The sequence below is a fragment of the Delphinus delphis genome, chromosome 3 (genome assembly GCF_949987515.2).
Source record: "Delphinus delphis chromosome 3, mDelDel1.2, whole genome shotgun sequence".
Lineage (NCBI taxonomy): Eukaryota > Metazoa > Chordata > Mammalia > Artiodactyla > Delphinidae > Delphinus > Delphinus delphis.
The window spans coordinates 114,689,781-114,705,750 of NC_082685.1; positions in this window are offsets into that span (position 1 = coordinate 114,689,781).

A 15,970-nucleotide genomic window follows, 5' to 3' on the forward strand; every position below is an offset into this window, starting at 1 on the left:
CAAACTCCCAGTCTATCTCTCCCCCACCCCTAAAGCAACTTCTTTATTTTCCTTCTATGACCTAGGTAGCCCTTTACAATCCTGACTTCTTTTAGGTGCAGGAGCAGACCTAGGCTGGAGTTTATCTCCTCGGTTGAGCCAGCAGATTATTAAAGATCTTCCAAGCAGCTGCTAATGTCGAGTCACAGTCACAAAATATTGGATTGGATTGGATTGGATTAGATTGTATTTTTTCAGGATGAGAAAGCAACTTGCTGGTTTAATTCAATTCCTCCCTGTTCCCTCATTTATCATTTAGTTTTATCACAAGTCCAGAAAAAGGGGGGCAGGACTACGTTTAATCTTTCAGTGGACCGTTTCTTTGCAATTCCTTCAAGCCTTAACATTTTCCCATTATGCCATTCATACCAAGATAAATGAAGGTGGATATCAAGCCAACGGGGGTTGAGGTGTCCGGGAGGTGACGGGTGAGAAGAGAGAGAGTTGGAACCGAATAATGCTGAACGTGCAGACTAACCTATGGGCCTTGCCTCAGATTTAGCAGCTAGGCACCATGATTTACAACCCAAGATCTCATTCCTTGTATCTTATATCCCCAAGACATGAAGAGTGGAAGGAATGAAAGTGTCATTTATTTCTTACATCGATGACTTATAGGTTTTTAAGGAGGTTCTCTTGGACATCAGAGCAAGTTGCCCTTGACAGATGGCTTTGCTACTGTATTTGATTTCAAGTTCCCACCAAGGAGTGCCAAATGAAATCTGTTATGTTTTAAATCATCATGTAATTTCTGCCCCCTTCCCTCTACTCCACCACATGTCCAACCAGCAAATAGATCATGCCAAAGTCTTTTAACCACATGCTTTATAATGAAACAAGCACGAGGGACATTTTTCAAACTCACATCTGGACCCATTGTTCAGGAGGAACTTTACCAGGTAATGCTCTGTTTTTATTGACAAGTCATGGCATCCAGTCCATTGGGAGAGCATTCTAGGGTGATTTGAGGCAGCTGCAGAGCTGCCTTTGCAGTTGATATAGACAAAGGCCTTGCTGACACAGAGGGCTTTTAAAACTATCTAGTCACCTGTTGAGTCAATTGAATCATCAAGTTGGATGCTGCCTCCGTCAAATAATGCAGCTACAGAACCAGCCTTCCGAACCCAGGTGATGGAAGATGAAAAGAGAACAAGTAAAGGCACATTTTGAACATCAGGCTTAGTTCTTTCCCTCTTGAGTTTTGTATTAGTCAATCTGAGGAAAGTATTTTCTGGAAAAACATTTTCATGTCTGAAAGTCACAGAAGATAGTTAATTAGGAAGTTATGTTTTTCCTCTTTCTTCTTTTCTTCCCTCCTTGCCCTTCCTCTCTTCTCTCTCTCCCGTTCCTTTCCCCTTCTCCTCCCCCTCCCCCTCCCCCTTCACCCTCCTCCCTCCCTCCTTCCTTCCTCCCTTCCCTCCCTCTCCCTCTCTCCCTTTCTTCCTTCTTCCCTCCTTCCCTCCCTCCCTATCCTTACCCCCTTCATCCCTCTCCCCTCTACTTCTATCTCTCTCTCCCCCTTTCTTTTAGGACATTGGATAGTTCCGGGGACATGGAAGCTGCTGCACTGATCATGTTTTATCTTGCTTGATTTGACTGGTGAGAACATCTGAGTCAACGGGGACAGGTGCCATCCTTGAACAGTGCTCTGCAGAGGAAGGAGAAACCATCAGAGTGGGAAGAAAATTCCAGAAGAGTGATTTCAGCTTCTTGCTGTGAAAGGAGACAAAGGGGCTGAGAATCGAGCCATCTAAGGAAACCTCCAGAGCCCTGGGCAGAGAAATCCTTAAACCCCCCATAGGGGAAGTTTTCTAGGGAGGTTGTGGATGTGGCTCTTGAAGAGATGCTATTTGGAACATAGAGTTTATAGCCAGCTCTCAGGTTTGCTCCTGTTTGGAGTGCATTACCCACAGGGCCTTGTGCCTGATGACGACAGCAGTAGAATTTTTAAAAACTCTTCTGAAATGAATAGGTTGCCTAACATCTGGCATGCGTAGGGCACATGTGATTAGAAGTGAGGAAAAAATGTTGATGTGACACATATTTTTATGGAATCAGAGAGGGTCTCTACCTCATATCTAGGTTTCCCTATCTCTGGAGGCAAAGAGTTCAACATACAGTGTTTTAGAAACACAAAGAGCATGTGATAAAACCAACACATTTATGTTGGTTTCCTGGCCTCAAGGAAGAGGTTTCTGGGCATAAAAAGACTGGCTTTCTCAGGGGTCTCTGAGAAAGAAGAACATGCCTGCAGTGTTTTAAAAACTTTTTATCATGGAAAATTTCAAACAGACACACAAGGCAGCCTTGTGTACTGACCCTCATCCTCCCATCACTGCCCATCAGCAATGATCAATACAAGGCCTATTGTGCTTCATTTATTCTCCACCCCTCCCTTCCCCACGCCAGGATTATCTTACAGAAGATCCCAGACATCCTATTTTTTCCTCTGTAAATACTTCAATATTCACCTCTGAGAGCTAGGGACTCTCTCTCTTTCTCTTTCTTAAACATACCCACACTATCATTATCACATCTAAAAAATCCCAACAATAATTCCTTAATGTTATCCACATTTCACGGGCTTTTTGATTTGACTAGTTTGGGAACTTGCAGGCTGGGGCAGAGAGAGGCTCTCTGGCAGGTCACTGGGCACCATGTTAATGCTTCTATTATGGGGTGTCCACAGGTATAATTAGGCCTATGACCTTTTCAGACCCAGACAGCAACTCATGAGAATGCAGGGCAGGAGTAAAAAAAAGAAAAGGAAAAGAAGCCCTGACCTAGCAATTCCCCTCAGGCATCCTCTTTTCCACCTGTTATCCCATGACCAGTTGTTATTTTGCAATTCCCCTAAACCATCCCTGTTCCTGTACCGTTTCATCATTAACAAACCATCACAGATGTTGACAGCACTGCTGTGTTTCAAAGAAAATATTTTTCCATTTCTAAGTCTGTCCCTTAGGTGAGAGCCATTGAACTCTGGGAAAGTTTCAGATTGGGCTTATAATTATGGTGCGGGGTCAGTGACAAAGATTTAGGGAGAACATTAATGTTTCTTAGAGTGAAGAGGGAGACCAAGGAAAACAAGGAGGTCTTTGTTTCTGGCATACAATTGCTTCAGCACTGAAACAAAAAAAGGCAATGATTGACCCCTGAGTCTAGAACTTTCTTCAGAATCTCTGACAGAAGTTAACTCTGTTTATGGCTGGGGTGAACTGGTTCTTTTACTTCCAGTCTTCATAAGCAATGTGGATCACAATGACTATTGTTTGGTGGTTCACACTGAGTGTTCTGAGCTATAGCAATTAATCAAAACACTCTTTGGACCATTGTTTGTGGGTTCATTTGTTTATTTCCTCCAACTTTAGGCAGATTCTGACATCTAAAGAAGTGGTCCAGGGGCTTCCCTGGTGGCACAGTTGTTAAGAACCCGCCTGCCAATGCAGGGGATACGGGTTTGAGCCCTGGTCCAGGAAGATCCCACATGCCGCAGAGCAGCTAAGCCCATGCACCACAACTGCTGAGCCTGCGCTCTAGAGCCCGTGTGCCACAACTACTGAGCTTGTGCTCTAGAGCCTTTGAGCCACAATTACTGAGCCCATGTGCTGCAACTACTGAAGCCAGCGCACCTAGAGCCCATGCTCCGCAACAAGAGAAGCCACCGCAATGAGAAGCCCGTGCACCACAACAAAGAGTAGCCCCCACTCGCCGCAACTAGAGAAAGCCCATGTGCGGCAACAAAGACCCAACGCAGACAAAAAAAAGTAGTCCAGCAACTCCTCTTTGTTGTGAAATGTTAATTTGAAATAAGTCCTCAAATCTCTCTCCCTTCAATAGTTGGAGCTACATGGCTTGATAGGGGTCCATCTATCTCCCTAATCCATTAGGAAAATGAGCATATGATTCCATTTCTGCCACAGAAGGTAAAGGTTCTATGCCTGTGTCATCAGGTAGAGGTAGGGGAGAGATAGAGTTGCCTTTTGTGTCTCTATGCTGGGCCCAGGCATGCACCTCTGGGGTACCCAACTCAGTCTGCCCTCCTCAGGAACTGTCCAGCAAGGTGAGACTTGCCCCTTCTTTTTGCTTCAAAATGCACCTATTGGGTTGGATTTCCTCAAACCTTTGCTGTCTGTATGCAAATCAATTCTGCAAATTCAATAACCACCTCCTACCAAATGCAAGGACTGCAGTTAGGTATGCGGAATCAAGAAATAAGTAAGACACAGATTTTTGTCTTCAAGGAAAGAGACCAATCCACAGATAACTTAATAAAATCCAATACAATGTCCTATTGATTCTACTGTTTAAGTACCACTTGAATCCGTCCACATTTCTCCATGGCCATCATAACCCCTCTGGCCCAAGCTGCACGACCATCATTCATGAGGACACTTGCAGTAACCTCTGTCTGGTCTCTGTATCCACCCTTGCCTCGTTATAGTCCCACATCCTCCACACAGCAGATGAAGCTGACTTTTCAAGATGCAAACAGTGATAAATCACCCCCAGGTTTCAAGGCAAAAGATAAAAATTCTTAACAAGGGCTTCAAGGCCCCATCTGTCTCTCTGGCGCTCTTTTGTCCATCTTGACCACAACCATCACTGTGTCCTGCAGCTGCTAAGCCAGCCTCCAGCCTTCCTCACCAGGCTGCCTCTCTCCACAGCTCTGCCTAGCACAGGAGGTTCCCTTCTGCCTGGAGAACTCTTCCTGCCCGTCTGCCTAATTAATTCCTGTGCAACCCTCAGCTCTCTGTTCAAACATCCAAACATTGCTCCCCAGGGATCTTCCCAGAGAACCACATAGCATCATGCCGCTCTCCTTTGCAGTGCCCATCACACTTGCCATTTTGCTCTTTTTTTAAAAAAATGTTATTTTATTTATGTTTTATACAGCAGGTTCTGATTAATTATCTATTTTATCCATATTAGTGTATATATGTCAATCCCAACACGCTTGCCATTTTACTCTTACTCTGTTATTACTGCCCACTGGACCTTAAGCAATGCCAAGCACAAGACAAGGACCACGGCTCCTTTGCCGCTGCGGCATCCCTAGAGCCCGGCATGGTCACTGGTACACAGTTTGAGGAATGAAGGAGTAAGGCAAATGCTCTAGCTCAGGGAGATAAGTCACCCTGGGAAAGGTTGAATGGTGGCCTTAGAAATGGACGGAAGTGTTAAAAGATAAACTGAGGCATAGGAAAAATTTTAAGAGTGGGTTTGAGCAAAAATTGATAAAGTGGGCAGCGATATACCGAAAGTGGTTAGGAGCACGCTGGCCACTGGCAGCAGTGGAGGAGAGACTTTTAAAGAGAGAAGGCGGACGTAAAGTACGGACATTATTGATTGGCTACAAGGGAAAGCCTAGCTGTTTGTGATTGGTTATCCTTAGGTTTCGATTTACTAACTTCCAGGTGCTTACAGGCTTAGATTTTGGTTTGCTTCCGGAGGCTGTTACGGTATTAGAACCACATTAGTCTCAGGACTTCCTTGTTGAATTAATTTAACGAGAAAGAAGGGAAGGAAAGGAGAGAGGACTTTTTGGAGGCAGAATCGAGGTGACTTGGAAAGCACCAAAGGTAAGAGACGGACTTGACGATGTTTCTGCATTTCCGGGCTTGGTGGCTTTTCCCCCATAATACGTTGCTTAGCACGCTTATCCCTAGAATTGTTCCATAAAAGAAGAAAATGTGGGCTTCCCTGGTGGCGCAGTGGTTGAGAGTCCGCCTGCCCATGCAGGGCACACGGGTTCGTGCCCCGGTCTGGGAAGATCCCACATGCCGCGGAGCGGCTGGGCCCGTGAGCCATGGCCGCTGAGCCTGCGCGTCTGGAGCCTGTGCTCCGCAACGGGAGAGGCCGCGGCAGTGAGAGGCCCGCGTACCGCCAAAAAAAAAAAAAAAAAAAAAAAAAACTCCTTGAGGTGACGTAAAGAAAACCTATTGGATTTGAAATTAGGAAGTCAGAGGAAGAGCTGCTCGGTGGGTGGGGAGCAACGGGAAGATAACTGACCTTTCTGATCTGTTGAGTTAAAATGCCAGCGAATTTCCAAGTGGGGATGTTAAACAGGTCATTGCAACTGTGGGTCTGGAGATGAGAGAGTGGATATGTGAAAATGCTCTGAAAAACATACAGGGGAATTATTATTCAGGCCTGAACATGTCAGTCTTTTACGGGAAGGAGCTTTCTGGAGACACAGTCCTTTAAGCCACAGACAAATTGTCTTGGAGGAAAGTTCAGACATGGGAGTAGACAGGATTATTTTGGAATCAGTGGGCATTTTTTTTCCTTCCATTTTTTATTGAGATATAATTGACATACAGCACTGTACAAGCTTAGGGTGTACAACATCATGATTTCACTTACATACATCATGAAATGATAATCATAATAAGTTTACTGAACATCTGTCCCCTCATATAGATATAAGATTAAAGAAATAGAAAAAAATTTTTCCTGGTGATGAGAACGCTTAGGATTTACTCTCTTAACAGCTTTTTTTTTTTTTTAGTACATCCTTGTAGATTTTTTATTTATTTATTTTTATTTATTTATTTTTGGCTGTGTTGGGTCTTCATTGCTGTGCGCGGGCTTTCTCTAGTTACAGCGAGAGGGGGCTACTCTTCGTTGCGGTGCATGGGCTTCTCACTGTGGTGGTTTCTCTTGTTGTGGAGCACAGGCTCTAGGCTCACAGGCTTCAGTAGTTGTGGCATGCAGGCTCAGTAGTTGTGGCACGCAGGCTCGGTAATTGTGGCACACGGGCTTAGTTGCTCTGTGGCATGTGAGATCTTCCGGGACCAGGGCTCAAACCCGTGTCCCCTGCATTGGCAGGCAGATTCTTAACCACTGTGCCACCAGGGAAGCCCCATTGACATGAATAGATAAGCAAGCTGTGGTACATACATACAATGAAATACTATTTAATCTTCAAAAGGATGGAAATTCTGACACATGCTACAACATGGATGGATGGACCTTGAGGACATTATGCTAAGTGAAATATGCCAGTTACAAAAGGATAGATATGGTATGATTCCACTTATAGGAGGTACCTAGAATAGTCAAATTCATAAAGAAAGTAGAATGGCGGTTGCCAGGGGCTGGGGGGAGGGGAGAATGGAGAATCAGGGTTTAAGGAGTACATAGCTTCAATTTTACAAGATCGAAAGAATTCTGGAGTTGGATGGGTGATGGTTGCACAACATCATGAATGGATTTAATACCACTCAAAGTGGTTACCTAAAATATACCTAAAAATGGTTAAAACAGTAATTTTTATCATCTATATTCTTACCACAATAAAAAAGATTAAAAACTACTTAGGTTAAAAGAAAAAGAGCTCTAGGGAATTCCCTGGAGGTCCAGTGGTTAGGATTCGGAGCTCTCACTGCCAGGGTCCTGGGTTCGAGTCCTGGTTAGGGAACGAAGATCCTGAAAGCTGCAGGGTGAGGCCTGACTAGGTGGGCTGCATTTCCCCACTTCCTTGTGCTTTCAATAGACTTGATGATTGGTGTTATGGCAGCCACCTTTGATCTATCCCGTCACATAACCTCGAGTATAGGAGGACAGGAGGATGTGGCACAAAGATAAAAGGAGCTGGATCCCTGGTGACTGTGGAACCCTCATATCCACATGGTTTCTTACCTCTCTTTTGTGTAAAAGAGAAAGAAACCTCTGTCTTGTTCAAACCTCTCATCTTGGTTTCAGTTCTGTATAGCTAAACCTAATTTTAATGACTGTAGTAGGCAAACACTCATTCTTTTATTTGTTGATTTATTATTTCATCAAACATTTAGTGAGCTCCAACTGTGTCCGAGGCACTGCGGATACAAGATAAAAGGAGATGATTCCTGTGCTGCAAACCCTTAGTTTCTAAAGGGAAGAACGACAGCAAGCAGCCATGGGCAGGTGATGAAGTCCGGCTGCTTCCTGTTTGATAAGCAGGAGAATTACACTGTTATATAATTATTTTTTTTAACACATCTTTATTGGAGTATAATTGCTTTACAATGGTGTGTTAGTTTCTGCTGTATAACAAAGTGAATCAGCTATACATATACATATATCCCCATATCTCCTCCCTCTTGCATCTCCTTCCCACCCTCCCTATCCCACTCCTCTAGGTGGTCACAAAGCACCGAGCTGATCTCCCTGTGCTATGCGGCTGCTTCCCACTAGCTATCTATTTTACATTTGGTAGTGTGTATATGTCCATGCCACTCTCCCTTCATCTCAGCTTACCCTTCCCCCTCCCTGTTATATAATTCTTTTTAGACAAAACCTCTTTGTGAAGAATTCAACACCATAATAACTTTTAGGGGTGAGACTGCGAAGTTCTTGGCTACAACACACAGTTGAAACACACAGTTGAGTATTAGTTGCACTACCTATGACTGGGCTAATTCTATGTTACCAATGCCATATGTATATTTATTTAATATTAGCCCATATTTATTTGAGTCCCACTTTGTTCTTGCAGTGAGCAGCAAGGAACAATAGGTGCAACTGAAGCCACAGTGATGGATCTTATTGCAAACCACAAGCTTTTAAAATTCCCCATGAAATGCTGAGGGTCTTCGTGGAGGGAAGAAGCTAAGATCCCTATTGATAAATAGAGACACCAGATGACCTCATTGCCTCTTTCTCCCTCCACCCGCCAGAGTGACTCTCCAGGTCCCTGGGTAATTGTGACACTAACAGGCTTCTTTGTAGGTCAGTCATTAATTTTAATTAAAAAAATATCTTGGGATTACTTTTGAGCTCAAAGTTAAAAGAATGAAGCACCTGTATTGAGGGGTAAGTGGAGAGTAATGCAGCAGTGACCTTGGGCAAGTCTCTTTTCTGCAAACCTCAGTTCCTCATCTGTAAAATAAAATGGTTGGAAGAGGTTATTTCAGGAGCCTTCCAGAGCTGATATTCTGTGATGCTACTTTTTGAGCTGCCGAACTGAAATAACTTACTGGGACTTTTGAAATTGTACCGGCCTGGAATGCTAGAGCCCTGAGTCACAGGATATTCAGTCATTCACTTACTCACTCATGCTTTCATCCAGTGAGTATTTACCAAGGGCCTACTGTGTTACTGTGTGCCGCTCTTAGGTGCTAGAATTGTCTAGATGCATATGACACAGCTCATATGCATCTATACGATTCATCTAGACATTCATATGCATCTTGACAATTCTAGAGAAACCCTGAGAAACTCAGGGTTTACCTGGAGAGGCACAAATACCCTATATGAGGTGAAAAGAGCTTTAATAAAGGTGAGATCACAAAGGAGGCGATGCCTGCAGTAGGTGAGGAATGCTTTTCCAAGGCAATTAAATGTGGAGCTATGGTGTTGAAAAAAAGAATGATGTGTTCCAGGTTGGGAGCTAGAGAGGGGATGCAAGGGGTCAGGTTATAAGGGGTCTGTCAGGCTAAGAATTTTGGTCATTTTCTGGTTCAGAATAATCACAGGCATAATCAAATAAACAGACTAATAATCAAATAAATAAGGGAGTAATCAAAAGAAGGTTCTAAAAGCATCCCCCTTTTAAAGAGAACTCAAGATAAGAAAAATCCAAGGAGTTGCTCATATCCATAATCCTGTCAAAAGTGACAGCAGAAACAGGGAGTTGCTAAGATGGTTCCATGAGGCTCAACAGATAATCACTCCTCCTACATAGTAACATGATTTAACATGTCAAAATTCGATGTCAAATTGTTCAACTTACATCCTTCTTTTCAGCAGTGCAAGAAGGCAGAGGGGTAACTTTGAACTTAGATAAAATCCCAGTCCCGTGTAACCTTAGGCTTCACCTCTCTGAATCCCAATTTACTCATCCATAAAATGAGGATACTACTGCCTACGTTTTGGGCTATGGGAATCAAATAAGCCAACAAAAGTAAAGTATTTAGAATTTGTTGGTGCAATTATACACTTTTATCTGTGATTTTAAAAATTAAAATCTCCTTCCCCCCTAGACTAGAAGTTCTCTGAGGGCAACAGCTCTGCTCTTACTTGTCCTTATACCTAGAGTGCCTAGCACAGTGCCTGGTGATTTCTTTTTCTTTCTTTTTTTTTTTTGGCCGCACTGTGATTGCTGGATCTTAGTTGGCCAACCAGGCGTGGAACCCGGGCCGCGGCAGTGAAAGCAGAGTCCTAACCACTGGACTGCCAGGGAATTCCCGAGGGTGATTTCTCGTAAAACATACACGGTGATGATGAGGGGCATCCCTTTAGGATTTCCCTCTACAATTTGTGTTAAACACAGAAATTGGATGCAGTTGCTCAACCTATTTGTATAGACCTTGTTTCTGGACTCTGTTCTGCCGTGCAAGATATTACGCAGATTCTCAGAGACATTAAATTCTTAGCGTCAGCAGGAAGAGTCCCCAGGATAGCCGGGTTCATTTCCCAATTTAAATTCGGCCATCCAATACCATCCTTAGCGTCAGCCTCTGGACTTTTTTTTTTGTGTGTGTGTGTGTATGTGGTACGTGGGCCTCTCAGTGCTGTGGCCTCTCCCGTTGCGGAGCACAGGCTCCGGACGCGCGGGCTCAGAGGCCATGGCTCACGGGCCCAGCCGCTCCGCGGCATGTGGGATCTTCCCGGACCCGGGCACGAACCCGCATCCCCTGCATCGGCAGGCGGACTCTCAATCACTGCGCCACCAGGGAAGCCCAGGACCTTTTGATTGATGCGCCCTCAATCATGACTCCGTTTTCCTCGGAGTCAGTCTCTCCAGTCATTTTCTTTTTTCTTTTCTTTTTTAATTGAAATATACTTGACATAACGTTGTATAAATTTAAGGTGTACAACATGTTTATTTGATACATTTATACATTACAATATGATTGCCATTGTAGCAATAATTAACACCTCTATCACGTCACATAATTATCATTTCTTTTTAGTGGTTGGAATAATTAAGATCTAGTCTCTTAGCAAGCTTGACGATTATAAAACAATATTATTGTCTGTATTCACTGTGTTGTGCATTAGATCTTCAGGACTTATTTACTAGTTGCAAGTTTGTAACTTTAAACAACATCTGTCCTACCCGCCGCCCCCCCATCCCCGCCCCCGCCCCCCCTTGTGCCAAGCCTCCATCCCCTGGCAACACCCACTTTACGTTCCGTTTCTGAGTTTGGCTTTTAGACGTTCCACATGTAAGTGATATAAAGTATTTGCCTCTCTCAATCTGACTTATCTTGCTTAGCATAATGTCCTCAAGGTCTAGCCAGTGTTGTTGCACTGCAATTTTCTGAAGTGGATAATGTTAAAGTTCAAGTACTTCTGGTGCTTGGGATAAATACTTAAAGATAAATTTCTCTGTTGGATTTGAAAGTTACAGACATATCTATATCAGATCACTTCAAAACAACAATTGGGGTGTTCTGGCTTTATACTCACTGGGATTTGCACAAGGAAATACCTTCTGTAGGGATACTTTTCTGCTTGCCAGTTCCTTCCCGGATACGGAAGAAGGTGGCCCTTTCCCGTTTTCCTTCCTCCAGTATTTGTCCTTCATCTAGACTTTTCTGGGACAACCTCAAGATCATGGTGTCTTACAAAAATCGATGGACTTTAGAGTCAGACAGAACATGGCTGCAATCTGGGCTTGCTACTTATCAACTGTAAAAATGTAGATAGGGCTTCCCTGGTGGCGCAGTGGTTGAGAGTCCGCCTGCTGATGCAGGAGACACGGGTTCGTGCCCTGGTCCAGGAAGATCCCACATGCCGCGGAGCGGCTAGGCCCGTGAGCCATGGCCGCTGAGCCTGTGCGTCCGGAGCCTGTGCTTTGCCACGGGAGAGGCCACAACAGCGAGAGGCCTGCGTACCGCAAAAAAAATAAATAAATAAAAAATGTAGATAAGTGGCTTAGCTTGATTGTGCCTCAGGTTTGATCTGCAAAATGGGAATAATAATAATGCCTACTTCAGAGGGTTACTATAAACGTCACAAAATGTAGCACATTTTATTTGCCTTAATTTCTCTTATAGAGAATACTGTACTTATTTGGAAGAAATACTGGGAGAAACCACTCAGGTAGAAGTCCTCTTATGTCAGGCAATTCAGTGTATCAATCACATTACGTGTCTTGAGGTTTTTTTAAGGGCAGCCTCAAGACACATAATGTGATTGACAGCACTGAATTGCCTGAAATAAGAGGACTTCATTTAGCTCACAAGGGGAGGCCTGGGAGGGGAAAAGGGAAGGAGAGAGTGGAGACAGTGGGGTGGTGGAGGGCTCTGCATCGTGTAATTAGGTATCTCCTCAAAAGTCCTTTCCTCACCCCCTGGGAAATCTATACATTTGATTAAACTCACCAAATTGGTGTGGAAACAAGTGAAGGGGTCTGGATTTCAGTTTGGGGCCAAAGAGAAGACAGCATGTGTGAATGTAGAAACCAGATACAAGGAGATTAGATGCTAAAGCTTCGGGAATTCATAGAAATTGAGGGGAGGGCTTTGAACTTTCACAGTTTTTAGAATTTGGAGGTTTAAGCCAAGTTTACTAGAGCTCAAGGGACAAGGAAATCCCACAGGATTGCTGGGTTCACGAGAATTTGAGTTAATGTTCTAAAAACTATCCTCCACCTGGTGTTCATCTAAAAATTGACGGCTGTCATCTTTGGCTACACCCCGATCCAAAGATGGGTGAAGTATTTGACTTGAATTGGCATTTCAGTGCTGGACCTGAGCTCAGATCAAGAAATCGGATATAAGAAGAGGACTGTATTTCACTTAAAGAGGGGAGGGGGATGAGGAGGAAAGGGGAAGGAGGAGAGAAGGAAGAAGAGAGATGCCCAAAACAGCTACTTTCTGCCCATGCAGCCCTTTGCTTGTTGCGAGAAGCGTCTGCCCTGAGTGCAGACACGAGTTCTCATTTTCACTCTCACAGTAGCTAGCTGTGGGGACTTTGACATGTCTTCGCATCTCTCAGCCTTAGTTTTCTTTTTTTGAAAAATGAATTTCCTAACATTGACCTCCAAGCAATATTGTCAGGTCTGAAGAAGTAATGGAATGTGAAAGTGCTTCTCCAACTATAATTTGCTACAGAAGAGTAGTGGCAAATGTTATGGTGGCTACCATGACCACCCACCCCTGCTAGCTGCATGAGGCTGTCTTGTTCATGGCCGTATCTCTCTGCCTAAGATGGTGCTCGAAAAGGATTTATTGAATGAACAAATAACTGTATTCAGCATCTTTCACTTTGCAAATAACCATCACATCTGAAGATTTATTCTCTGTCCTGTCTCCATAGCACCTATGCCAATGCTTCTCTGTTCTTCTGACCTCCCCCCCTTCCATTTCTTCTCTTCTAGCCAATGACTTCATCCACTACCTAACAGAACACTAAAAAATATTAGTTACTGCAGTTCTTCCTCCTGAACCAATTCTTTTCATCTGGGATTTCTATTTCATCACTGTAAACCCAAGCAATCTGGTTTCTGTCCCATCACTCAACTGAAATTGTTCCCAATAGTCAATGTAAATTCACTGATTGGAAAACCCAATTACCTTTTCGTATATTTTATTCTCCTTGACATCCTTGCAGCAGGAGACACTCTGGTCACATTTAGTCTCGTGAAGTTTCATCCCTTGCCTTCTTGACTCAACCACCCTGGGTCTTCTGACCATACAGTTGAATATACTTGTTGGCTTCCTTCCCATCTTCTATCTGTCCCCACCTGTGGACCAAATTGTCACTCCTTCCTCATCTAGTCTCTACCTTTTCTGCCCGTCCAGCACACATGCCCTGCCTGTCTGGATTGTCTTCCCACCTAGACACTCTGCTTCCCTGGAGCTCCAGCGCACTGTTCGGTTCTTCGGGGAGAACATTCTGTATTCCTGGTGTTTGGGATGCACGTCCACCTCTGGCCTGGGCAGGTCTCCCCTTCCTAAAGCTGGAGGGCAGCTGCTGAGGGGAGAGACATTGGGACTGTCCCCTCAAACTTCACTTCTCTTGGAATATATCACAGTCCTCTATGATTTGTGTCCAGATGACTCACAGACACATTTCTCTGACTTTAATCTCACTCTCAGACACCAGTCCACATTTCCCATGGCTTCCTAGATACTCCATTGGAAGACCCTGCCACCTCCTTAGACCCAACTCTCCTGAAATCTGACCACTTTCCCACACAATCTGGGTCACCATTTTCCCCAGTTTTAAAAAATCATCTTTGATTTTTGGTTTTCAAATTCATCTCGTATTCCTCCTGCTACTCCTAATTTGTGTCTGCTCAATTTAATTACACTAGATAATTTGTTGCCTATTTGTCTCTTCTCTATAATATCCCTCACATCTCCTCTTCTTTCCATGCCCCGTCCATTTCCATTCCAATTCCACTGTGGTTTGGGTCATCATCTTACATTTGAGTGAATACAATATCCCCAGCTTATTAGTAGAGTGTGAGGTTTGGTTCTGTATTTGAAGCTGGGCCGCCTGGCTTTGTGTCAAGGCTTTACTGCTTCTTACCATGTGTCAAGGAGCTTGTCCTTGTGTTAAATCCCTGGCCAGAAATGCATGGCCTGCTCCCTTTCACAGCTCAAATCCTAATCCTCATTCAGCTCTTATTAGCGCTCATGTATTAGCAGTACCATTTTCTAGTTAGAAAAACTTATATTGTACTAAATTAATTCATTCAGAAAATATTTACTGAGCGCCTTCCTAGGCACTGGGGAAATAGTGTGGAACAGGGCACATAATGAAGCCTACATTCTAACTGGGCATGTGTGGAAGAGGTAGTTAGCAATTACATAAATAAATCGGCAACCAAGAAAAATCTAGCGATAAGTGCTATGATGAAATTAAACAGTGATGGATTTGAAAGTGCTTGGTGGGCTGTTTTGAATTGGCCATGTAGAAAAGGATCTTCTGAGGAGGGAACATTTAAACTGAGACCTGAATCATGAGACGAGTCAACCCTGGGACGATCCGGGGCAAGCATTTCCTAGGTGAAGAGAAGAGCAAGTTCAAAGGCCCCAGAATGGAACAAAGCTTAGTGGTGGGAGGAATGGAAAGAAGGTCCTTTTACCTGCTGGACACAGAGGGAGGCAGAGAAGTAAGGGGGGCTGTCACAGGTGTACACAGGTGCCAGGTCAGGCACAGCCTTGTAGCGTCAGGTAGGAAGTTTTAGATTTAAGTTTAAATGTGATGAGAAGACATTTGAGGATTTTAAGCAGAAGAATGATATGCTCCAGTTTATTTAAAAAGCATCACTCTGGCTACTTTAAGAAGCTAGAAATAGTGAGGGAACCACTGAGTGGAAGCTGAGAGGCTGGTCACGAGGCCATTGCAGGAGTCCCAGAGGGTGATGGTGGCGAAAGTGGTACCGGAAGAGGGAGGGGCGCAGGCTGGGCTATGTGTCGGAGATGTAGCAGGCAGGACTCGTTGATGGACTGAAGTACCTGCAGAGGGGAAGGGAGGGACCAAGGATGATGTCCTTAGTCTCGGCTTGAGAAGTTGGGTGGTATGAGGTGCCGATTACTGAGGTGGGGATGGTGGGTCACCTCTGTAAGGGGGGGCAGAGGTTAAAGTGTCTTACAGGAGAGAGAAGTCAGTATGGGCTGGATGGGCAGGTTGGCTCCACAGAGAAGGGACAATGTGTATAAACACATTACATTCAAGGTGTTTATTAGACCTCCAAGCGGGGATGGTGTCAGGCAGATGGATACGGGTCTGAACAATTTTCATTCACCTTTTGATGAGTGCACTTCTTGTTTTACAACCTAGGGAGCCAGCCACTCAGGGTCAGGGCTCATGTCTCTCCCAGTGCGAAGACAAAGCCCTGTCTCCTGTAGTCTCTCAATATTTTAGAATGAATGGATATATTTGATGAGAAAACTAAGGACAGAGGAACTAAAGGCGTCAAAACCAAGCCCTTCCTAATTAATGCCAATGATCTTCTACACTTAACTTCCTTAGCCTCTGGCACTCT